The sequence below is a fragment of the Acomys russatus genome, chromosome 14 (genome assembly GCF_903995435.1).
Source record: "Acomys russatus chromosome 14, mAcoRus1.1, whole genome shotgun sequence".
NCBI lineage: Eukaryota > Metazoa > Chordata > Mammalia > Rodentia > Muridae > Acomys > Acomys russatus.
Genome location: NC_067150.1, coordinates 15,049,051 through 15,074,544, shown reverse-complemented (window position 1 = coordinate 15,074,544; position 25,494 = coordinate 15,049,051). Strand labels below are relative to the sequence as shown.

The following is a 25,494-nucleotide window of genomic DNA, read 5'->3' as shown; positions in this document are numbered from 1 at the left end:
ATACCCAACTTGGGGTTGGGGCTCTTGGGATTAGATTAAAGAAATGATTATGTCTTCAGTTAAGACAGACCTGATGACACAGCCTTGATGTGAGGACCAAAGGTACCACTCAGCCATCAGCTTAACTGATGGGGCCCAGACCTCAATGTGGAGCCGCCATGTCTCCCAAGATGTGTCTGTTAGAGCAATAACTGGGTAGTTTCACAAACCATTCTTCTACACAATGCCCCCCATTTCTCTCTCTCTCTCTCTCTCTCTCTCTCTCTCTCTCTCTCTGTGTGTGTGTGTGTGTGTGTGTGTGCACGTGTGTGCATATTGCATGTGTGTGGGTGCAAGTGCATGAAGAAGCTAGGACGGATTGATGTCAGGAATCATCCTCCATCACTTCTCCACTGTATCCATTGAGGCAGGGTCTCTTAATCAAACCCAGAGCTCACCGATACGGCCAGTCTCACTAGACAGCCTGCTTTGAGGATCTCCCGTGTCTGGCTTTGAAGGCTGGAGTTCCGTGTGGGACCCCACACCCACGCAGCGTTTAGATGGGTTCTGGGGATCCTGATTCCAGTCCTAACAGTTGCTGTTGAGAACTTTGCCCTCTGAGCCCCTTATGGACAGATCTCAATGTGAATCCAGGTCTCCACTGCTAATGAGCTAGCTGGTGACCCACGGGTAAGGTGACACTGTGTCTACAGATGTCATTTCCCACTGGGAGAGTATGGGAACCATCTCTCAATGGTGGACTGTGACTTGGAAGTATAAAGCAAATAAACTCTTTCTCCCCAAGTTCATTTGGTCAGTTTGTTATCACTCTGGTCATGGGCATGGAGAGCCTTGTCATCTCAGCATCAGAGGGTAGTGGGAGGAAGAAGAATTCAAGGCCAGCCTCAGCCACATAGCGAATTCCAAAGGCCTGGGCTGATGATGGGGTCCACTTGGCAGAACGCTTCCCCTAGCAGGCACCAGGCCCTGGCCTCCATCCCCAGCATGGGATAAGCTGACCGTTGTAGCACACGCCTGTGACCCCAGCCTGTAAGAGGATCAGGATTTCAAGGTCAGTCTCTGCTCCATAGTGAGACTGAGGCCAGCCAGAGGTACACACGGCCCAGTCTCAACTCCTCTCCCAATGCGTTTTCCATTTACAGCGTGTTGGTCTGGCTGCAGCTCTGTCGTCGTATGTCAAGGAGCATCTGTCTGAGAATAGAAGGGCCAGGAACAAAAGGAGAGTTCATGGCCATAGAGAACCACACGCAGCTCCCCATATCCTCACACACATCCACTAACACAAGCACGGCTTATCCTGGAGTCACACTGCTCTGCATGTGTGTCCATGCCTGCTCACAGATGTCTCCAGCTGTTGCAGATGTGTCTGGAATGAGTCACGGAGTATCCAAGCTGTGGCTGGATGGGTATCTCCAGAGGCTGCACAGCACGTCCTGGCCGGCTCCCGACTATCATCTGGACGCCCCTCATCTCCATGCCCTTCTTGTTGCCTGTCCACAGCTTGGGTTTTTGAAGCTTCCAATCTCTGTGGGTCTTCAGCCCCATAGCTCTTCAGCTTACATGTGTTTGCTGGGGCATGTGGAGCATACATGTATGTAAATGCGTGTTTTCCTCCCATACCCCAGGCTCCTGAAATTATAACTCTGAGGCTTAAATATACTTACAGGAGCCTAGGCCAATATAGCGAGGTATGTTCCCCGACATCATAACTAATGTCCCGATTATTATATTCTTACTTCTGCCATGTGGCTGGTTACCTCTGCTCAGTTTCATATGTCCATCTTCGTCAGAATCCTGGGGTGAATCCTCACCTCCTACTGTCTCCCGGAGTTCCTCTGTCTCTCACTCTCTGGAACTCCCACCTCCTATTTCTTGCCTCAGCTAACAGGCCATTAGCTTTTTATTAACAGGTGATGCTTCCATTACAGACACAAGCAACTCCTTCTACACATGTAGAATCTAGTGGTCAACTGCAGGAGCCTTCCTCTACCAGCCTCCATGTCATCATCACTACTACCGTCATCTCGTCGTCATGATGCCACCTTCACGTCATTACATCATCATATCACCCTACCAGCATTACGATCATCATCATCATCATCATCATCGCCACCACCGTCATCAAATCCTCATCATCATCATTGTGATGCCATCATCATGTCATCATGTCTCCATCATCGTCGTCGTCGTCATCATCATCATCATCATCGAGACAAGGTTTTGCAATATAGTCTGGCTGGCCTAGAATTCACTATGTAGACCAAGCTGGTCTTGAATGCACCCTTTCTGCCTTTTGAGGGCTGGGGTAAAAGTTGCATGCTGGGGCTGGAGAGATGGCTCAGAGGTTAAGAGCACTGGCTGTTCTTCCGAAGGTCCCGAGTTCAATTCCCAGCAACCACATGGTGCCTCACAACCATCTATAACGAGATCTGGTGCCCTCTTCTGGTGAACATGCAGTCAAAACACTGTATACATAATAAATAAATAAATCTTTTTTTAAAAAAAAGTTGCATGCTGACATGGCCAGATCCACCATATTTTTGAGTCAGAGTCTCTCATTGGACTTAGAGCTCATCTTTTGACTCATCTTTTGATTGAGCAGCGAGCAAGCCCCAGGATCCTCCTGTCTCTGCCTCCTCATCTCTGAGCTTACAAGCACATACCTCCGAGTCTGCTTTTATGTGTGTGCTGGGCATTCATCATCAGCCCCAGTTTACCCCTGGACCTGCAGCCTTAAGCATCTTGACTTCATGGCCCAAGTCCACCTCCTTATACCCTGATGCTTTGGGGCATAGACTGATTACTTACTTTTCTTCTTGCTGGGACCATGTGCCTGACAAGAAGCAATTTCCAGGAAATCAGGGCTTATTTTCTTTTTCTGTTCTGTGATAAAATGTGCTAACAAAAGCAACTTAGGGGAGAAAGGGTTTCTTTTGATGCACAGTTCCTGTGTATAGTCTGTCATACCAGGGAAGTCATGACAACAGGAACTGGAAACAGCTGGTCACGTCGTTTCCAGAGCCAAGGGGCAGAATGACGAACAAGTGTGTGCAGCTGCTTCTGTCAGGCCCCAAGCCTGGGAATGACCCCACACAGCCACTGAATGCCATTGAAATAATCCTACACAGACATGACCAGAGGCTTTTCTCCCAGGGGATTCTAGAGTGTGTCAAGTTGACAATTACCATTAGCCATCTATCTAAAAGGCGTATTTTGGCTCCAGGGTTAAGGAGATAGAGTTCAGCATAGTAGAGTAGGCATGGGTGTAGGAGAGTGGGGTGGCTGGTCACACTGAATCTCCACAATAAGGAAGCAGACACTGGAGTCTGGGTTGGGAAGGATGCTCGTTTGGTACAGAGCTTGGTACACACGCATGTGGACATGAGCTCTAACCCCACAATCCATGTAAAATAATGTCAGACGTGCTACCTTGTGCTTGTAGTCTCAGCATTGGAAAGCAAGGAGGGTCCCCCAAGGCTCACTAGACAGCCATCCTTGCCTGTTTGGTGAGTTCCAAGCTAGTGAGAGACACTGTCCCCCAAATTCAAGGTAGCTGGGTCCTGAGGAACAACACCTGAGGTTGACCTCAGGCCTCTATATACACATGTTCACACATGTACCCACCGGCACACCTGTGTACACATGAAAAATCTCAAGGCTGTCAGGCTAGTGACCCAGTGACCCACCTCCTCCTTTGGCACTCTGTCTCTACAGCCTTCCCAAACAGCACCGCCCCCCTGGGGACCAAGGGTTCAAATGTGGGGACCTGTGGAAACTATTTCACATTCAAACAAATGCACTGTTTGTCTTGTACCAGCTGGACCCCTTGGGGATCTAAGGATCGCTCCGAAGGTGCCCTGCTCAGGATGGCTCACAGGTCAGAGTGTCATCTGCTTGGGGAGTGGTGCTGAGATGGAGGTGGTGACACTCATTCAGCCACTCTTTCTTATGTCCTGTGAACAGGCTGACTGACCGCCTGGCATTGCAGGGTCTCTTCTCAGGGCCAGCAGGGTGGCTCAGCGGAGAGAGGTGCTGGCAAGCTGAGTTGGATCTCTGGGATCCACATGGCAGGAGGATAGAATGGACTTCCAGAAGTTATCCTCTGACCGCATGCTCACCGTGGTGTGTGCCCACACATGAACACATATAAACAGAAAATCATCAAAAATGTAATAGAAGTCAAGACATGGGGCCAGCGAGGTGATTCAATTGGAAAGCACCTGCTGCCTACCCTGAGGGCCCAAATTTGACCCCTGGGAGACACGTGGTGGAAGAAGGAACTGACTCTCGAGTTGTTCTCTGAACATGCTGTGGCACGCATGTGTGCATGCACGCACATGAGCACACACACACACACACCATACACATACAGAGAAACAACATATACAACATACTAATAAATATTTTAAAATAATACACACATGAGCACACACACACCATACACATACAGAGAGACAACATATACAACATACTAATAAATAAGATATTTTAAAATAATAAACATACCTATGAGCATTTCCTAGTGAATGATGTATATTTCCTGTGCCCAGAAGTATAATGAAGTTGAAAAAAAAAACAAAACCAAAAACATAAACCAGGGTGAGAAGTCTTGTGGGGAAGATACAACTGAAGTATGGAGGCACATGCCCGTCATCACAGCATAGAAATGGAGGCATGAGGGTCAGAAGTTCAAGGCCGTCCTGGGGTAAATAGTAAAATGGGGGTTCATAATTTTTAAGGGAAAAAAAACAACTTTTAGATAACATGTTGGAAAATGAAATGGCCTTACCTGCCCTTATTCTGGTACACAGCAGCCATTTGTGGCAGAAGTTCATCCAAGAGGCCCTGGGCATGTGGTGGGGTGGGGTGGGCTCCACAAGTGACAGGATGCTGTGGTGAGGAGTCACCTGGACCCATGTAGTGACATAGGCCAAGCCTCTGCTCAGATGGGGTCCTGAAAGACAACCCCGAGGTCTTAAGCTGCTCCAAAGCTCACTGCCGGATTCTAGCCAAGCACAAAACCTGGCTGCATAAGGGCTAAGCATGCATCTGAGGCTAGACCCCCAAGCATGCATCCAAGGCTAGACCCCAGCTTCTTGCCACTTCCACTAGAAACGAATCTAGTTTCAACAGATCAGAGCAAAGCTGCGGACTCCAGAGATACACGGCCCACCCAGATCCTGAAATACAGGAGGGTGTAACTGAGTGCTGTCATAGACCGAGTTGACCTGAGTCTTGAGGTAGACCACGGTGGAAACTGAGGTCTGGCCCAGAGCAGGTTGGAACTGTGTGCTGGGACAGACAAGGTGCTCTAGTCAGTTTCTATTGCTGTGATGATAATACGCTCTGGTAGGGAGGAAAGGTTTATTTGATTTACACTCCCAGGTCACAGTTCATCACTGAGAGAAGTTAGGGCAGGGATTCAAGAGGAAATTGGAGCAGAAACCAGAGGGAATGCTGCTACCTGGTTCACTTGAAGGCTTCTGCCCAGTCCTACCTTCCCAGGCATGGCTCTGCCCACGGTGGGGTGTACTCTTTTTTGCTGGTTTTAGCCCTGGCTGTCCTGCAACTCATTCTGTAGACCAGACTGGCTTCAAACTCACAGAGATGCCCCTGCCCCTGCCTCCGTGTGTGCCACCATGCTTGGCTGGGCTGGACCCTCTTACATCACTCATCAGTCCCCACAGACATTACCACAGGCCAGCTGAGATCCCTCCAGTGACTTGAGGCCATGTCAAGCTGACAGTTAGGGATATCTAAAAGATGAGGCTAAGCCACATCCTAAACTAGATCAGCGCTGAACCCAGAATGAGCCAGAAAATGTGTTTATTTGAGGAAATGGATGGGGCCCATATTTCCCCTCCCTAGTTGTTGACCCGTTTCTTACAAACTGTTGAGGGTCTGGATTTTTAAAACTGCTTTGTTGTTGTTTGTTTGTGGTTTTGTTTGTTTGTTTTGGGGTTTTCAAGACGGTTTCTCTTGTAGTCCTGGCTGTCCTGGACTCGTTTTATAGACCAGGCTGGCCTCGAACTCACAGAGATCGGCCTGCCTCTGCCTCCTGAGTGCTGGGGTTTAAGGTGTGCACCACCACACCCGGCTTTGTTTTGTGTGTTTGAGACAGGGTCTTATATCATCCAGTGTATCTTCAAACTCTCTATGTAGCCCAGGATAGCCTTTAACTCCATATCCTCCTACCTCTCCCTCTAAGTGCCGGAATGACAGGTTTGCCACCAGGTCTAGCTTGGAACCACATTTATACCACAGCATGTAATAACACACACACACACACACACACACACACACACACACACACACACACACACACACACACTTTATATCCAAATCAATTAGAGGAAGGAAGATTCTTTTTGCTTCATTGCTTCAGAGCTTTCAGCCCACTGCTTTGGGTCTGAGATAAGATCAAACACCATGGCGGTGGGAACGTGTGCCCATGGCTTCATGGCAGCCAGGAAGCAGGGGAAAAGAGGAAAGCACCAGAGATGGGAGATCCACTTGTAGGCTTGACCCCAGTGACCTACTTCCTTCAAGCTGTCCCCACCTACTAACAGCCCAATCCATCAACAATGAGCACATCTGGGGGTGGGGTTAGCGCCTTCATCATCTGATGATCACTCAGTAGCGCCCCCTGCTGGGGAACAAGCCTTTAACACACAAATCTTTGGGGTGTATTTTATATGTAGCCTAGGCTGGCCTTGGGCTCTGTATCTTCTGCCTCCATGCGCGTGTGCGTGTGTGCATGTGTGTGTGTGTGCATGTGTGTGTGTGTACTGACCTCCTTACATGGGCCATGGCCCATGCACACCAGAGGGCATAGGAGAACATTGCGGGTTGGTTTTTGCCTTCCACTTTGTTTGAGACAGGGTCTTCCTTTTGTTGTTCACCATAATATGTCAGGCTGGCTGATTCTCCTGTCTCTACCTCCCTTCTCACTATAGAAGCACTGGGCTTACAGATATGCACCCACTGTGTCCAGCTTCATGTAGGCTCTGGGGATTTGAACTCAGGTCCTCATGCTTGCCTATCAGGCACTTTTACCGCTGATCATCTCAGCCCCAACTCACCAACTTTTGGAGTTTTCTTCTACGACTCATTTATGCACACCCAGCATTGGCTGAAGGAAATCACACAACTACCTTATTAGGCACTCAAGGAAAAAGGATTTATTTTGAAATTTTTATGCTTATTTATATGGGAGGCAAACATGCCATTGGTTTTCATGTGGAAGGCAGAGGACAGCCTTGGGGGAGTCGGTTCTCTCTTTCCTCCACGTGGGTCCTGAGAATGACACTCACATCATCCTGCTTGGTGGCAAGCACCTTTACCCACTGAGCCATCTCATTGCCCAGGACTGGGATAGCTGCCAAAAGATTGGTGTCGGCCTCAGTCTCTTATGAATGCACAGTGATGCTATACACTTCCATACACACAATCACCCACGCATGTGTTTTATTTCTTCTTCACAGTCTTCATTTTCATTCATTCGTTCTGTGTTTCTGCACACATGGCATGCGCGTGCACGTGTGTATGTGTGTGTGTGTGCGCACATGTGCACATGCATGCCAGTGCCCATGTAAAGAGATCTGAGAACAGCTGCGGGAGTCAGTTTCCTCCTTCCACCAGATGGATCCTAAGAATTGAACTACTCTGCTTGTCAGGCTTGGCCATAAGCATCTCTTCCCACCTTGAGCCATGTTGCTGGACTCCCCCACCCCCCCACCCCTGTCTTATGACCCCATCCTTGGGATGAAGTTGGGAGTCACATATACCTCCCTCTGTGGACCCGCTGCTCAGGAGCTAGGAATCCTCAGGTAACAAGATTCCCACCCAGAGCTTCAGTTAGAGCTGAGAAAACAGTGTGGACACTTTCTGTGCCCTAGAGTGGGCGGTATTTTTCCACAGTCACCAGGGAAGAATAAAACCAGATGCTGGAAGAACTCCATCCTGGCGGCCAGCCTTCTCCATCTCGCCAGCTGGGGCTTGGAAGGAGTGCCTGGAGGCGAGAGAACAAACCCGGAGGGACCCCCACCCTCCCCACCAGCTCACCCGCCCAATGCCACCAGGGACCCTCTCCTTGCCCTCTATCGGCCAGCCCCCCTCCTCCTCCAACTACTCAGATATTCTAAGGCAGGAAACTCATGAATATTTATAAGGGCCTGGCAGTGAGGGAGATAAAAAAAAAATTGAAATTTATGAAGCTGGATCCATCTATAAATAACAGGCTGTGGCTGGTAGGGTACCTCCCTCACCCACTGAGGGCTTCAAGTTCAGTACCAGTTCTAGTGAAGTCTCCCAGAGCTGCACAAGTGAAAACACATGTGCACAAACATACAGAGCTTCACTGTGAATACACAGTTCTATCTGCACATATGTGTATGGTGTATCCACGTGTGTGTATAGGAGTGCACACATCCATGTACACACAGAGGCCAGAGGAGACCACTGGGGCTCCTGCTCTGTTGCTCTCCATCTTCTGCCTCGGGATGAGGTCCTCCTGTCTCTGCTTCCCACAGCACTGGGCTTACAGGAACCCATGCCCAATTTTTACCTGGCATGTGGGATTAGAACTCAGATCTTTGTGCTTGCACAGCAACAGCCCTTATCCTCTGACCTCTCTCCCTGGACCTTGGACACATGGTTTAGCATTCTTCTGTTCATGGCACACACATCTTCACACCCACCAGGGTCTGCCTCCCTTACACACATTCATGCAAACACCCAGCCTTTCTGAGTGGACCGGAATCTGTCTAAGCTATCTCCTCGGTTCACACTTAGGCAAAGGTGGCCACTCACACTTAACATTGGCATACATGAGTCCCTTCTTTGGGCCTCAGTTTTCCCATCTGAATAAGGGACATGCTGACAATCTTTTTTCAAAAGATTTATTTATTTTGTACACGGTATTCTGCCTGCACATATGCATGCACACCAGAAGAGGGCACCAGATCTAATTATAGATGGTTGTGAGCCACCATGTGGTTGCTGGGAACTGAACTCAGGGCCTTTGGAAGAGCAGCCAGTGAATGCTTTTAACCTCTGAGCCATTTCCCCAGCCCAACAATCTTATTTTTTACAGATGATATTTGGCGTGTGCATGTGTGTGTGTGTCTGTGTGTCTGTGTGTGAGTATGTAGTGTGTGTCTGTGTGAATGTTGTATGTGTGTGTGGTATGTGTGTGTGTAACTAGAGATGGAAACCAGAGCCTCATGCCTGCTAAGTAAACAGTCTATTGCCAAGCACAGTAGAGGCAGGAGACGTGGGTCAGTCACTGAGCCCTGCCTAGAATCCTCCAGTGAGGGACTGGGGTGTGGCTCAGTGGTAGAGCACCTGCCTAGAATCCCCCAGTGAGGGACTGGGGTGTGGCTCAGTGGTAGAGCCCCTACCTAGAATCCTCCAGTGAGGGGCTGGGGTGTGGCTCAGTGGTAGAGCCCCTGCCTAGAATCCCCCAATGAGGGACTGGGGTGTGGCTCAGTGGTAGAGCCCCTGCCTAGAATCCCCCAGTGAGGGACTGGGGTGTGGCTCAGTGGTAGAGCCCCTGCCTAGAATCCCCCAGTGAGGGACTGGGGTGTGGCTCAGTGGTAGAGCCCCTGCCTCCTAGAATCCCCCAGTGAGGGACTGGGGTGTGGCTCAGTGGTAGAGCTCTACCTAGTTTGCTCGAAGTACTAAGTTTCATCCCAGCACTTCCAAAATGCAACACACACACACACACACACACACACACACACACACACACACACCAAAACCAAACAAAAACCAAGCAAACAAAAAAAACAACCCAAACCCACCAGGCATGGTAGCTACACAACTGTAATTCCAGGAGAAATGGAGGCAAGAGGAGCAGAAGTTCAAGATCAGTCTTAGCTACCTAGAATTGGAGGTCATGAGACCTTGCCCCAAAAATAAATGAATAAAATAAAGTCCATGGTTGGGGAGAGGGCTCACTTGGGAAAGTGCTTTCCGTGAAAGTCTGAGGCTATAAGATTAATCTCCCAGAACCCAAATTAAACAAACAAACAGCCAGGCATGGTGTGTCACTTGGCAGGCAGAGGCAGGTGGATCTCTGTGAGTTTGAGGCAGGCCAGCCTGGTCTACAAAGTAAGTCCAAGACAGCCAGAGCTATACAGAGAAATCCTGACTCAAAAAACAAAAACAAAAACAAACAAACAGATGTCAGAAAGCACTCCTAAGACCAATGCTGGGGGAGGCAGAGACAAGAGGGTTCCTATGGCTGGCCAGCCAGTTCAGTCGGTATGCTTCAGTATGAAGCAATTGAGGAAGACATTTGATGTTCATAGGCACACACATTGGTTCTCTCTGTCTCTGTCTCTCTCTGTCTCTGTGTCTCTGTCTCTGTCTCTCTCTCTCTGTCTCTCTCTGTCTCTCTGTCTCTGTCTCTCTCTCTCTCTCTCACACACACACACACACACACACACACACACATGAGTCAAGCGTGCACTTTAGAACATACACTGCATTTTAGAGTCTTCCCCTCGATGGTCATGGGTGTGCACTCACACTAGCCATCAGTTACCTGCTCCCTGTAGAGCTCAGGTTGCCTTCCAATCTTCTCCAGGGTGTGATGCTCCCCAACCAAGCCAGGGATATGGAGGTCACAGCTGTTTGGTAAGCATATCTGATCAGCATGGGGCTCAGGCAGAACCCCAAGCACAGCTCCTACACTCCCTGAGCAGTACCAATGAGGATTGGGGGGGGGGGGGGCTGAGCATTGTGCAACCGCAGCATGGTTGTCTGACACTGGTCCCTGTTCTCAGTTCTCTGGGGCTGAAAATCAGGGCAACTTAGCACTGAACCCTCCCACAGCACAGCTGTGGGCCCTTTTAGATTCATTAGCTCCCTGCTGGAGTCCCAGCCCTCCGCCATTCTGATCTGCCTGGGAATTTCAAAAGAGATCCTTGAGGAAGATGCTGCCCTGAACAAGCAGAGTTCTCCTGCAGCTAATGGGAAACATTGCCACTGTTCTTGCTTTGCGAATGGGAAAAGTGTGGCTCAGAGAGGTTAAATCACTTGCCCAAGGCCACACAGCCTGAAAGTGGAGGAGCCAGGATCCGAACTCAAGTCACGGGACTCTGAGGTTTGTGTGTTTTTTTAGTTGCACAACCTTAGGGCTGGTGACCCAGTCAAAACTGGGCATTGTGGCTCATGCCTTTAATGCCAATACTCTGGAGGCTGGAGCAAGCTGAGAGTTTGAGGGCAGCCCAAGCTGTGTATATAGTGAGATCCTATCTCAAAAAGTGTGGGGGTGGGGCAGTTTGTGTATCCACTCTGCGAGGAGAGAGGAAGAGGGATGGCTTTCGGAGCAGAACAGACAGGTATCAGGAGAAGAGGAAAGGGCCAGGGAAACCCTTAGAAAATCAGCATGCATGCATTCAATTCCTTTGTGCTCCTGTGCCTGCCAGCTCTGTCTGGCATCTGAGAGAAGCTGAAGGGGGGTGGGTGGGCAGGGGGTAATGGAGGGAGCAGGGAAGCAGCAAAAGAAGATGAGAAAGAAGGAAGGAATAGAGGAAGCCGGGAGGAAGCGCTGGGATGGTGGCTTAGTGGTAAGACTGGCCCTGCACTCGTGAGGTCCTGACGTCAGATCCCCAAACCCCACATGAAGACCGCCGAGATAGCTAGCACCTGTAATGCCAGAGCCCTCTCTTGTGTAGAGGTGGGGCGGAGACAGAGTCCTTGCAAGATTAGCCTGGAGTATGAAGTGCTGAGCACACGGAGTGACTCTCACCTGTCCTGGGAAATGAGAGGGTTTTCCTGGAGGTGTTGACATTTTTCTAAACATGGAGGGATTTATAAACTAGGGCCAGATGGGAAGAGGGCAGCAAAGTAGAGACGCCAGCCTATTTCCCCAGCCCTGTGCTGTCAACTGTAGCTCTGCTGTTTAACATGGATGCAAACATCATTGGGTCGGGGTTTTCCTTTTCTGGAAATACTGGAAATAATTAAATATCATTTAGTTGTCCTCTCCCAGGTGGAAGGGATGTTTTAGACATAGGGAAAATGGAGATGATGGAGACAGGATATTCTTGTCCTTGGCCACTTCCCTTCTGTTTAGTTGTGCTACTCTTTCATGGCTATAATGAAATGCCTGAGGTTGGATGACTTCATGAAGCAAAAAGGTTTGACACACAATGCAAGAAGTTCAAGGGGTTGGGGTATCAGACAGGCTTACATGAGGACTCATCTATACAGGTGTGCTACCATGGAGCCCTGCTCTTAGCCCCTCACTGGGGGATTCTAAAGTAGAAGGGCTCTGCCACTGAGCCACATGCCTACTTTTTTTTTTTTTTTTCAAGACAGGGCCTCTTGGTGTAGCCTTGGCTGTCCTGGACTAGCTTTGTAAACCTGGATGGCCTCGAATTCACAGCGATCTGCCTGCCTCTGCCTCCCGAGTGCTGGGATTAAAGGCATGTGCCACCATGCCCGGCCACACTCTTACTTTTAAGCTCACTGTTACAACAACCTTCTAGAAAAAATAAATGGGAGGAGGTCCCAATACTCTACGTGGGGGTATCTTTTTTTTTTCCCCCGAGACAGCCTTGGCTTCCTGTATTCCCTTTGTAGACCAGGCTGGCCTCAAACTCACAGCAATCCACCTGCCTCTGCCTCCCGAGTGCTGGGATTAAAGACATGCACCACCACGCCCGGCTCTGGGGGGTATCTTAATGAACTCTTCCTAGCCCCATCTCTTAAATGACTCATCACTCCCTCAGATCGCCATACTGGGGACCCAGAAAAGTGTGGTGGGGAGAAGACACATCAAAGCCAGAACATGGTTCATCCACCACACTCACCAGCAAATGTAATAAGTTTTCCATTATGGCAAGGGTAGGCAAGGAGACTAAGGAGGCCTGGGGCTGCTGAGATGGTAGAAGGAGAGAACCAACTTTGTAAAGTTGTCCTCTGATCTCCACAGGCAACACCCATAGACAGTGTGTTCATGTACGCACACAACAAACAAATAATTGGTTTTATTTAAAGTCTGTTTTCAGGGAGCAATTGTGGAGGGTTTCCCAGAGGTAGTGACTTTTCAGCCTAGTTCTTCACCATGGACAAGGATGGGGCCTGGAGAGATGGATCAACAGCTAAAAGTGCTTGCTGCTCCTGCCGAGGACCCAAGTTTGGTTTCCAGCATCCACAACTGTCTGTAAATCCAATTCCAATGTATCCCACACCCTCTTCTGGCCTCATTTGGCATCTGCACTAGTGTGGAATACACTCAAACACACACATACATACCTATAAATAAAAAGAAAATAAACATTAAAGTAATAGAACAATGGGTATGGTGGTGAGCACCTTTAATCCCAGAGCTGGGAGGGCAGAGGCATGCAGAGCTCTGAGTTCAAGGCTAGCCTGGTCTACAGAACAAGTTCCAGGACAGGCAAGGCTACATAGAAAGACTATGTCTCAAAAACAACAACAACAGCAACATAAAACCAAACCCAAAATAGACCATTATGCTCCTTCCTTCCAAGTCTTGCCTTGGGAAGGAACTGGGAGCAAATGTTCCATGGTGATTAGCTTGGTTCATAAGACTGTGGAGAGCAAGAATATGGTCCCCATTGCTGGTTATATAGCTGGTGTCCATACCAGACATTTTCCTGTGTTGCTGTGAAAACTACATTTCCCAAGTGCCCTTGCTCCCTAGCTTTCTACTTGGTTCCGGCAAATGGAAGGGTGCAGAGTTTGCCAGCTAGAGAAAGGGGAACCAGGAGGGGCTGTGGTGTGCCTTCCTCCCTCTCTAGCGCTATCTCCCACTTCCAAGTATCCTGCGCGGTGGCTCTAATTTTTGGATTCTGGTCATACCATCTGCCTTAGGGTTACTACTGCTGCGATGAAACACTATGACCAAAGCAAGTTGCGGAGGAGAGGATTTATTTGGCTTACACTTCCACATTGTTGTTTGTCATCATAGGAAGTCAGGACAGGAACTCAAAGAGGGCAGGAAGCCAGAGGCAGGAGCTGAGGCAGAGGCCATGGAGAGGTGCTGCTTACTGGCTTGCTCCGTATGGCTGGCTCAGCCTGCTTTCTTACTTTAAGGTTTTTGTTTTGGTTTGGTTTTTCAAGACATGGTTTCTCTGTGTAGCCCTGGCTGTCCTGGACTTGCTTTGTTGACCAGACTAGCCTCAAACTCACAGAGATCTGCCTGCCTCTGCCTCCCCGAGTGCTGGGATTACAGGCATGTGCCACTGTTCCCAGCGCTTCAGCCAACTTTCACTCTTTTTAAAAAAAAAAGATTTATTATATATACAGTGCTCTGCTTGCATGTACACCTGCAGGCCACAAGAGGGCATCAGATCACATTATAGATGGTTGTGAGCCACCTGTGGTTGCTGGGAATTGAACTCAGGACCTCTGGAAGAACAGTCAGTGCTCTTAACTTCTGAACCATCTCTCCAGCCCCCAGCCAGCATTCTTATAGACCCCAGGACCACCAGCCCATGGATGGCACCACCCACAGTGGGCTTATCCCTCCCCCATCTATAGCCTGATCTTATGAAGGCGTCTTCTTCCTTTTGTTTTTGTTTTTGTTTTTCAAGACAGGGTTTCTCTGTGTAGCCTTGGCCATCCTGGACTCACTTTGTAGACCAGGCTGGCCTCGAACTCACAGCGATCCGCCTGCCTCTGCCTCCTGAGTGCTGGGATTAAAGACGTGCGCCACCACACCCAGCTTGAAGGCGTCTTCTTAATTCTGGGTTCTCTCAGATGACTTTAGTTTGTATCAAGTGGACATAAAACTAAACAGAACACAATTTTTCCTCTGCCAAAGCTTTTTTGTTGTTTTATTTTATTTTATTTTTTAAGATTTATTTACTATTATGTATACAGTGCTCTGCCTGCATGTACACTACAGGCCAGAAGAGGGCATCAGATCACACTATAGATCATCGTGAGCCACCATATAGTTGCTGGGAAATGAACTCAAGACCTTTGAAAGTGCTCTTAACCACTGAGCCATCTTTCCAGCCGAAAATTAATTATTTTTATTTTATGCGAATGGGTGTGTGTCTCTGTGTGAGGATGTACAGTGCAGTGCCCTCGGAGGCTAGAAGAGAGTGTTGTGTTCCTGGAACTGCAGTTACAGGCAGTTGTGAAGCTATGCTCAGGCCCTCTGCAAGAGCAGCAAGTACTAATTGCCAAGCCACGACTCCAGCCTGTGGTGATAGCTGACACTCGCCAGTCTCTACTGCTTCCATAGTTCCGCTTCAGCCATCTCTCTCTTCATCCTCAAGTCCCTCTTTAAGGCCATCTACCATTTCTTGTTCCTCCTCCAGTCTGGGAAGACACAACCCCCTCTGCCACAGACCTTCCTTCTCAGGCATACCCTAGCATCCCCCCAACAATGGAGACTGGCCACCTAAGACGTATCAACAGCTCCGTTTTACAAGTGGGGAAACTGAGGCACAGGCACGATGAGGTTCAAGTCATTTGCCCAAAGAAACAGGGCTAGAAAGAGACTCTATGCAAAGTTCCTCACCACATACTGGGCGACGCTGAGTGCACGAGCCGTGCATGCAGTGTGCCTGGCACGCACACGTGTGATAATGCAATTACCACTTGCAGAGCTGGTCTCCAGAATGCTGAGGCTGAAGGTGCCTGCCAGAGCTCCTTACGAGGGCTGGACACAGGTGCAGCTGGCCACAATGCCTGCTGATTGAAGGCCCTTCTGGGCTCAACCACCTGGCAGGACAATGACAGGCTCCCGCTGACTATCATCCGCAAAGTAGCAGAGGGGGCAAAGGGCCTCTCTGCCTGGGAGCAGCTGCTCCCCGGCTCTGCCAGGATCGATTTTCCCTTCAAGTGGCCCATTCTTATTAACAAAGGGCTCGGGTGACCCAGGTGGCCATCACCGCCCACTCTCCTGCAAGCGCATTCTGTCTTTGTGTGGTTCTTTTTGGGTCCTGGAGATGGAAACTAAGGCCTCATGCATGCTAGGCAAATGCTGGGCCGTAGCTTTCTGCCCTGGACATAAATGTCTTTGAAAAACCTAGGAAAGTCCAAAAGATGCATGGAATTCTGTGTGGGTTTCTTTGACTGTTTTGGCTCAGTTCAGTTAGGGGATACACTGTGTGCACCCCTCCCCAAAGCACATATATGTCTTTTTTTTTTTTTAAGATTTATTTTATTTATTATACATACAATGTTCTGCCTGCATGTGTGCCTGCCCGCCAGAGGAGGGCATCAGAGCTCATTATAGATGGTTATGAGCCACCATACAGTTGCTGGGATTTGAACTCAGGACCTCTGGGAGAGCAGCCATCCATATATGTCTTACTTGACTTCAGTATGTCAGAGTGTGGCTGTGGCTAGAGATAGGATCTTTGAAAGGGAACCAATGCAAGCTCCAAAGCCAGTCAACCAACAGCAGCTCAAAAATAATTGATAGAGGGCTGGGTGTCATGGTGTGTGTCTGTAACCCCAGTGCTTTGGAGGCAGAGACAGGAGGATTGCCATAAGTTAAAGACCAGCCTGGGTGGGGCTCCGTGGCCCAAACCTGTAATCCTAGCACTCGGGAGCCAGAGGCAGGCGGATCTCTGTGAGTTTGAAGCCAGCCTGGTCTACAAAACCAAGTCCAAGACAGCCAAGGCTACACAGAGAAACCCTGTCTTGAAAAAACAAAAACAAAACGCAAACCTGCCTGGGCCACATAATGAGTTTAGGGCTAGTGTGGTGGTGGTGGTGGAGGGACGGATGGACCCTGTGGCTAACCCAACTACCCACCTGGTGTTTTTCTTTCATCTTCTCCAACTGTAAAATTAAACAAACATATTTTCTTTATAACTTAACCAGCCTCAGGCACACTGTTACAGTAATAGAAGTGATGCCTCCACAAGCCTCCTGTATAGGCAGAATTGAGTGGAGCAGAAATTAGATTTGGAGGAAAAATGGAAAACATACTAGCTCACCTCCCAGACTCCACCTTCACCCTTATCCCCAGTTTAATCTTCAGTTCTCACTAGACAGCTTTTGGAATGCTGTACTAGAATAGAACCTTGAGGAAGGCAGGGACTTCATTCACGGCTACATGCCTGGAGCCTGGGACTAGTGCCTCCTGGTGCATAGTAGGTGCTTAGTGAACGCTCCTGGGATGAGCAGGTAACCTGTGCCCATTAGGCCTTTGGTGCTGTTCCCTCTGTCAAGGATTCAATCCTCCCTACCCCATGGCCTCCTACCCATCCACCTGTTCTGTTTAATTACTGCAGCTTCTGGGATGTTGGTCCCCTATCAGCCCTACCCATTCAACCCAGCAGTTCTCTCATCCAGCACTTGTCACACCCTTTTATAATTGCCTCCTTGTTTTTCTCTTCTTGGCTTGTGTGTGAATTTAGGGACCTTGGGAGCTGCTGTGCTAGCCCCCTCTGTGAGGAAAACAGCCGCAGGCATCTTAAGCGAGCTCTCTGAACTGCGGCTTTAAGTGCTCAGAATACATTAGCTCCCTGCATCCGCAAACCATCAACTGTACTGTCACCAGCTTCCTCGGTAGGGGAATGAGGAACCCAGGGCTCTGAGACAGTAAACATCTTGCCTGCTGTTGGTATTGCAGAACCAGTGCAGGGGCCTGACAGGTGGCTTGGTGGGTAAAGAAAGGCACTTGCTACCAAGCCAGTCCCACCCACATTTGACCCCTGGAACCCTTAGGGTAGAAGGACAGAACTGACTCCAGAAAGTTGTCCTCTGACCTCTGTAGGCTTGCCATGACATGTGCAGAAACACACACACACACACACACACACAATGTATGATAATTGGAAAACCGTTTAAGTTCATAGTACCTTACCTTTCTTTTTGCATACTCCAGGTCACACCCACCCACTAGTATTTACTTGTTTATGTTGAGACAGGGTTTCCCTGTGTAGCCCTGGCTGCCTGGAGCTCACTTTATAGACAATTCATGCCTCCAACTCTTAGAGACCCCGAATGCTGGGATTAAAGGTGTGTGTCACCATTTTAGGCCCGTCTATTATTTTTATTCTGAAAGCAGTTATCTGACATGCCCTGTGTAGCACACTGCATAGGGAATCTTGTGTTTGCTTGTACGGAGACCAGTTCTTTCTGTAGGAGCCTGGCTGCCCTTGGTCTCTGGATCACCCCACCTCTGCCTCCGGCATGCCTGGATAGCGGCGCCCTGCCATGTCAGTAGGTGACACATTTAAGAACTTTCACAGCTTCTTCAAAGACCATGAGAAGGGTGCTCTTCTTAGCCTCCGGTTACAGCCGGGCAACTGAGGTCCGGAATGGTTAAGTCACTAGCCTAACACCACACAGCAGAGCTAAGATGTGAACACAGGGAACTTGGATCCAGAAGCAGCTGAGAGGACTGAATGCAGTGTTTAGACATTTATTTGAAACCTTGCAACGTATGTCCAGAGATAAATGCTCTGGACACCCAGAAGACCGAGATGCTCTAGAGATGTAGCTCAGCGGTGGTGGATCCCTTGATCCCTTGCCTAGAATCCCCCAGTGAGGGGCCGGGACTCAGCGGCGGCGGGGGGGCGGGGGGGGGGGCGGGGGGGACGAGACGGGACGCCCTGGCCTAGCATGCTCAATCCCTGTGTTCAGTGAGCAACACAGAATGAAGGAATGAATGAGAGAAAGGAAGGAAAAAGAGATGGCAAGCCATTTGGTCTCCTGGACTCCCAGGGACCCAGCAGTAGCCGATGGAGGCTGGCAGCTGCTGGCCTAGGCTTCTTTCTTGGGCAGCAAGCTCCTGCACCCTCGCGTCTCAGCTCGTGTGCAGCCTCCACCGTCTGTCTGTCGTCTCCAGCCTGCCCGGGAGCCTCCTTGCAGCAAACGTTTCATTTTGTGCCGGGGTGTCCCTGGCTATCTGTACAAACGCCTCCGCCAGCCGCGGAAGATAAATTTCTCCCGCGCCGACCTCAACCGCACAGCGGGATTGATTTCCGAACTCCAGCCCCAGCAGCAGCTCCGGCCCAGCCCCCACCGCGGGTACCATGGGCTGCAGATTTATACCCTGGCCAGAAATTGAATTCCTGTAAGTCGAGGGAAGTGTCTAAAAAAGCTCGTCTGGGCTCATTTTTACTTCTGACAAACTTCAGGTGAGAGATTAAACAGGAGTTAGGCTTCCAGCGGCAAGGACCCTGCAGACTGAGAAATCACCATTTCTCTTCCATGCGCTGCTTGGAGCTGGGCCTTGCAGGGCTGAGAAAGCAACTGGACCCGTAGGCTGAGTGTTTGCGAGGGGGGTGGGGGTACCGCTGCCAACTAGCAAAGGGCACCTGCTCTACAGTACTCAGAGGTGCGCTTCTTGGTCCCCATTGCAAATATAAAAACATTCACAATGATGCGACTTGAAACATCTCTTTTGGATCAGCAAGATGGCTCACTGGGTAAAGTCATTTGCCTCTAAACATGAGGACTGGATTCGGTCCTTGGGACCCACATGTCAGAAGGCCAAAACCGCAGCCCCCACCACCACCTCCCCGATAAATGAATAAATAAGGGATGGAGAAAGACGTCTCAGAGATTACATGCCCATACAGTTCTTGCAGAGGAGGACCTGAGTTTCGTTCCCAGCAGCCAGCAGCTCACAACAATCCTTAGTAACTCCAGCTCCAGTGTTCGAAAGTCTTTTTCTGGCCTCCAAAAGCACCTACTCTCATGTGTGTGTGTACACGCACACACACACACACACACACACACACACACACACACACACACACATAAATAACATAAATCTTTTAAAACTGTTTAAACTTCGTTTTAAGTAGGCTGCAGCAACCTGGGCCACTGGTGGTTTTCATTAAGCGTCCCTGGGCTATGGCACGGAAGACCTCAGAGTCTGGGTAATTCCAGAACCCTCAGTTTAAGGGCCCCATCACTGCCAGAGGCCCAGGGAGAACCAGGGAGGAAGAAGCAGGCGGGGTGGGAGGCACCTCTAGCTCGCCTGGAAACCCAGCTGTCTGATGCAAATGTAGCTAGCTGCTCCTGTCCTTGGTTCAAAAGGCGCTAAGTATTAAAGAAATGAGTCCTTGATGTCAACAGAAAAAGGATCAAAACGGAATCTTTCTGAGAAGACGGGCGTTTTTATGTCTCTCTGAACTTCGCTAGCTCTGGCCTCTGGCGGGGAGGCCCACAGAACAAGCACAGCTGTGGGTGAAGAGCTAAGCGACTGTGAATCCGAGATTCGTTCATTCAGTAACTCAGCCGCAGCTACTGCTGGCAGGCAGCAGGCATCTGGGGGAGCCTGCAGGCGGGTGAGATGGGTGTAGGGACATGGGTCCTGGCTCTCCTTAATTTTACTTTTTTTTGAGGGGGCGGGTTCGTGGTGGTGTGCTGGGTCCCAGGGTCTTGTGTAAGCTCAGAAGTGCTCTATCCTTGAACCATGCCCCTAGCCTCTCACTGGGGAGTCTAGGTAGGAGCACCACCACTGAGCCACACCCCAGTGAAATTCCTGAGCCTAAAAACCAGTGGGGAGATCGGGGTAATTGCGGCCTTCTAAACCCAAGCAGCTAGTGGGGCGCTTTACAGCATCTCTGAGTAGTGTCTCTCAAGGCTGCCAAGGTCACAGGAAAGAGTGGAGACACCATCCCAGAGGGGAGAAGAGACAGGGGATGAAGTGACTCAGTGCAGTGTGGGATCTTGGATTGGATTCTGGACCCAAAAAAGGACTTGAGTGGGAAAAGTGGAGAAACTGGACAAGTCTGAATTGAGTTAGTAGTGATGGGGGTTCAGTTGTGATCGATGTGCAGGGTTACATAAGACCTTAACAATGCTGGAGAATGAGGGAGGACCAGGCAGGTGCTCCTTGGGCTGTCTTGTGGAATTTTCCTGTAAATCTAAAGTTACTTCAAAGGAGACATTTATTAGAAAAGAAATCAGCAGGGCACCCACAAGCATTCTGGAAGCTGGTAGGGGTTTGTGTGTGATAAGAGCCTGGGGCCATGTGGACCACATGCTCAGCCCTGTGATTGGCTTGTGGGGGATAGCAATTGACGGCCTCCCCAAAGCATTGCCTGTGACACTCACACTGGTTCGGATGCGGTACAAGGCAGCCCCCAGGTTCAGGTGGTGGATCTGGCACATGTGCCTGTAGTGTGTGTGGAGGCCAAAGGTCAAGGACAACACCAAGGATCTTCCCTGTTTGCGCACTTTGTTTTTTTCATTCTGCTTATTTATTTAGGTATACATGTGTATATATGTATGTGAGTGTGTGTATGCATGTGAGTGTGTATGTGTACTGTGAGGTAGATAATTTTTTTTTTTTTTTTTTGCCGTCTTACAGATAACACAGACCAAATGATATGATTGGAAACTTACCAAGCTAGAGGAAGGAGCAGATCCAGGATTTGAACATTCATTATGGCTTAATCTCACTTAATCTTGTGAGAAGCCAGCTGCCAAGCACTTAGCACAGGGTGTCACTCAGAGGAGTGAAATAAACGTCCACTGTTATTTATTATTAATTATTAGGATAGCTGCCATTGCTAAAGGATTTCTAACACAGATTGTCACACAGCATTGTCACGGGACACAGTGAGTGTGTGTGTGTGTGTGTGTATGTGAGTGTATGTATGTGCATGTGTGTGAGTGTGTGCATGTACCCTAAATACTATAGGAACATTTAAGCAGCGGGAGGAGGGGTGGATTAGTCTATTTTCTTTGACTGTAACAAAGTTCCAGACACTGGGTCATGTATAAAGAAGAAATGTTTGGAGGCTGAGAGTCCAAGGTTGGGTGTCCCTCTGTGTTCATCCTCTGGTAAGGGGCTCATGGTGGATGTCATCACAGTGTTGAGAATAAGTACAGCAGTGGCACATCATGTGACAGAAAGCCAGGGCTATTCAAGAGGCAGACTCACTTACGTTATTCATCTCTTAGTTGTTGTTAGACTGAGGGTTTACATATGAAGCCCCAGACTGGCCTTGAACTTACTACTGTCCTGTCTCAGCCTTCCAAGTGCTGGGATTGCAGGTGTGAGCCAACATGCCTGGCAAGGCTTGCACTTTGTATTTATTTTTGTTTTTTCTTTACTAAGCTAATTTAAGGCTGTTTTTACAGTGACCCATCTCTGTGGGCACTAGCTCATTCCATGAACCAGCATTAGCATCTGTTGAGCGAGAACAAACATCTACCCACCACAGATAGGGACCGATGACAGACCAAAGTACAGAGAACACCAAAGTCCCACTTGGAGAAATGATGTGCTTTAGTGGGCTTACAGGAGCAGAAATGACTCAAGGAAAGCTGCATCACCCAAACCCACCCCAGCAAAGCACGCCACACAGCCTGCACGCAGCTCAGTGGGGTGGAGCGTGGTCTTGTCAGAATGCTTGGCTGGTCTCTGCTTGGTCCAGGCAGCCAGGTTTGCCTTAGGGTTTTCTTTGCAGCTTGTCTTGCCTGAGATTGACTCTCAACCGTCTTTACTGTTTATGTACCCTTGGGCAAGGAGGGGCGAGGGGCTAGTGAATCTGGTCAGTTTCAGAGACTTCCTGAAGCTATTTTGAGTGGTTGGTTCCTGTTTTAAGGAGCTTCCCTGCAGGATGGATAGTTTGCTTCACTTCCCCTTACAACAGTGGTTCTCAACCTTCCTAATGCTATGACCGTTTAATACAGTTCTTTATGGTGGTGACCCCCCAACCACAAAAAAAAAAAAAAAAAGAAAAAGAAAAAGAAAAGAATATTATACATACATATACATACAAAGTGAATACACTGGTAGATGTATAAATGAATGAATATGCAAATGAAAGGATGGGTAGATGGGGGATAAATAGATAATAGATGGATGGAAGGATGGAGAGATAATAGATGAATGGATGCCCGAATGCAAGGACAAAGGAATAGAAAGATAGATTAATAGATCAATGGCTGGATAGATAGTTAAAAATGCATGAATGAATGAATGAGTATACGTATGGATGGATGGTCATGGATGGACAGATTATAGATTGATAGTTAGATGGATAGATCATGGTTAGGTGGTTCATGGATGCAGGCATGGCTCATGGATAGAAAACAGATGGCTAAGCGAATGACCGAATGTGTGACTGGGTGAGGGAGTGGGCACGCTCACAGTATTGTGGGCATGCTCACAGTATTATCCAGTCTGCCTCCCAGCTCTCCCAGGCAGAGCCACTGTGGCTCAGACTGAGGGAGGCGCCAATGAATCCCTGCCCTTCAGCCTGGCCAGGTGAGCTGATATCTTTTTTTAAGGCCTGACAAGCTTATCACTCAGTTGGGATTTGCTCAGCACCTCCAGGTCTGACAAAGGCAGCTGGCTATTATCTCCAGCCCTCCGAAGGCTTGGCTGCCGACACGGTTCAGATGCAGCTGCCAGGCATGTCCCTGATTCATTTATCACAGCCCCTCTTCCAGGACCGCTTCAGAACCTGCCAGGAGCCTGTGTCAGCCTGATCCCAGACAGCCCTCCTGGGAGAGGAGGAGGGAGAGGCAAGAGGGCTGTTCACTGTGAAAGTGTGAAGACATTTATTTGGTCTCTTACCTGCCAGACCATTAACATTCAGGCATTCAATAAACATCTTCAAGACAGACAAAACTCCCCACCTTCATGCCACTCTCTGTCTTGGCTAGTAGTCTGTCTCAGTCACACCCTGAGGCCTGAGTGGCCATAGGGATCCAGGTTTTGAGAAAAAGGCCTGAGGAAGGACAGCAAGGTCATGTGAGTCTGGCGGACATCATGTTTGAACCCTGGCTCCACTATTTTGCAGGCTGCCCCACTGTGGCCAAGAGTCTTGACTTCTCTCTGCCCTACAGAAAGGTAGCACCTCTTAGCCTTGTAATGAGGATTAAACCTGTTAACAGATGCTATATCCTGCTGGGACTTCAGTGTCCCTGCCCAGCAACACAGGTTCCAAGTCAGTGTAATGCTGGCTTCTCTCTCTCCCTGAGGAAGAAGCTCCCTAATACACGCATGCCAAACAAGTGCTAACTGAGGCTCACTCCAGCCCTGGTCAGTGTGTTAAGAGGTGGGGCCCAGCTGGGGTGGTGGCATGTGCTTTTGATTCCAGTACTCTGGAGCTGGAAGCAAGTAGAACTCTGAGTTCAAGGCCAGCATGGTGTACATAGCAAGTTCCCAGACAGTCAGGGCTACATAGTGAGACAAATAAATGAGCAAAAAGGAGATATGGCCTGGTAGATGATTAACACCAAAGAGACTGTGGGCCCAGCCTCCCTTGCTTCTAGGGATGTGCCATAGTGTCTTTTTCTGTCCCTGTGACAAAAAATACCCTGACAAAAGCAAGTGAGGAAACAAAGGATTGCTGGGCGTGGTGGTACACCTTTAATCCCAACAGAGGCAGGCGAATCATTGTGAGTTCAAGGCCAGCCTGGTCTTCAAAGTGAGTCCAGGACAGCCAAGGCTACACTGAGAAACCGTGTCTGGAAAAACCAAGAGAGAGAGAGAGACAGACAGACAGACAGACAGACAGACAGACAAAGATCTCGTCTGGCTTACAGAGCCAGTGGGATGGCTCACCTGGCAAAGGGGCTTGCTGCTCGAGCCTGGGGACCTGAGTTAGAACTCTAGAGCCATCATGAAGGTGGAAAGAGAGAACTGACTCCATAGAGTTGTCCTCTGACCTCCACATGCATGCTGTGGAACACATGTCCCTCCCTACAAGAATAACCAAGCAACAGGACTGGAGAGATGGCTTAGTGGTTAAGAACACTTACTGCTCTTCCACAGGACCTGCCACGTGGCAGCTCACAACTATCTGTAACTCCAGTCTCGGGGATCCAACACTGTCTTCTGGCCTCATGCAGGCAAAACACCCACAAAATGAAATGAAATGAAAATTTTCAAATAAAACAAAGACATATTCTTTTGGGTTGTTTTTGTTTTTGAGATAGTTTCTCTACATAGCCTTCGCTATCCTGGAACTTGCTCTGTAGACCAGAGATCTACCTGCCTCTGCCTCCCGAGTGCTGGGATTAAAGGTGTGTGCCACCATGCCTGGGGGGGGGGGGCACCACATATTCTGACTCACAGTTAGCACCGCCCAGCCTGAGGAATTGTCACACTTCTGTGACAGCATCCATTATGTGGCATCACTAGAGCCACCTCAGTGACAGCACTAGGTCCTTGAACCTCTCTTCTTCCAGAGAAGTCAGGTATGTCAGTATAGGGAGTAACAAACAAGCAGACATCCAGGGGACTGGCAAGGTGGCACGGTGAATGAAAGAACTTGTCAAGCAAACCTGAAGACCTGAGTTTGAGTCCCTGAACCCACACAGGGGGAGGAGAACTTACTCCTGAAGGCTGCATGTAGCTTCCACATGCGCATGGCTTGCTTGTGATAACACATGTACACAAATGCACATACAACAATATGAATAAAGATAAGATTAAACTTGGGCCGGGTGTGGTGGCACATGTCTTTACTCCCAGCACTCGCATGAGTTCGAGGACAGCCTGGTCTCCAAAGTGAGTCCAGGACAGCCAGGACTACAAGAGAAACCCTATCTCAAACAAAACAAAAC

General features: G+C 49.2%; 1 protein-coding gene across 2 annotated transcripts in view; it reads left to right on the top strand.

Moving 5' to 3' along the window:
* The window catches only part of Olfm2 (olfactomedin 2), an 81,559-nt gene that overhangs the window by 36,908 nt on the left and 19,157 nt on the right, over window positions 1-25,494 (top strand). The window lies entirely within an intron of this gene.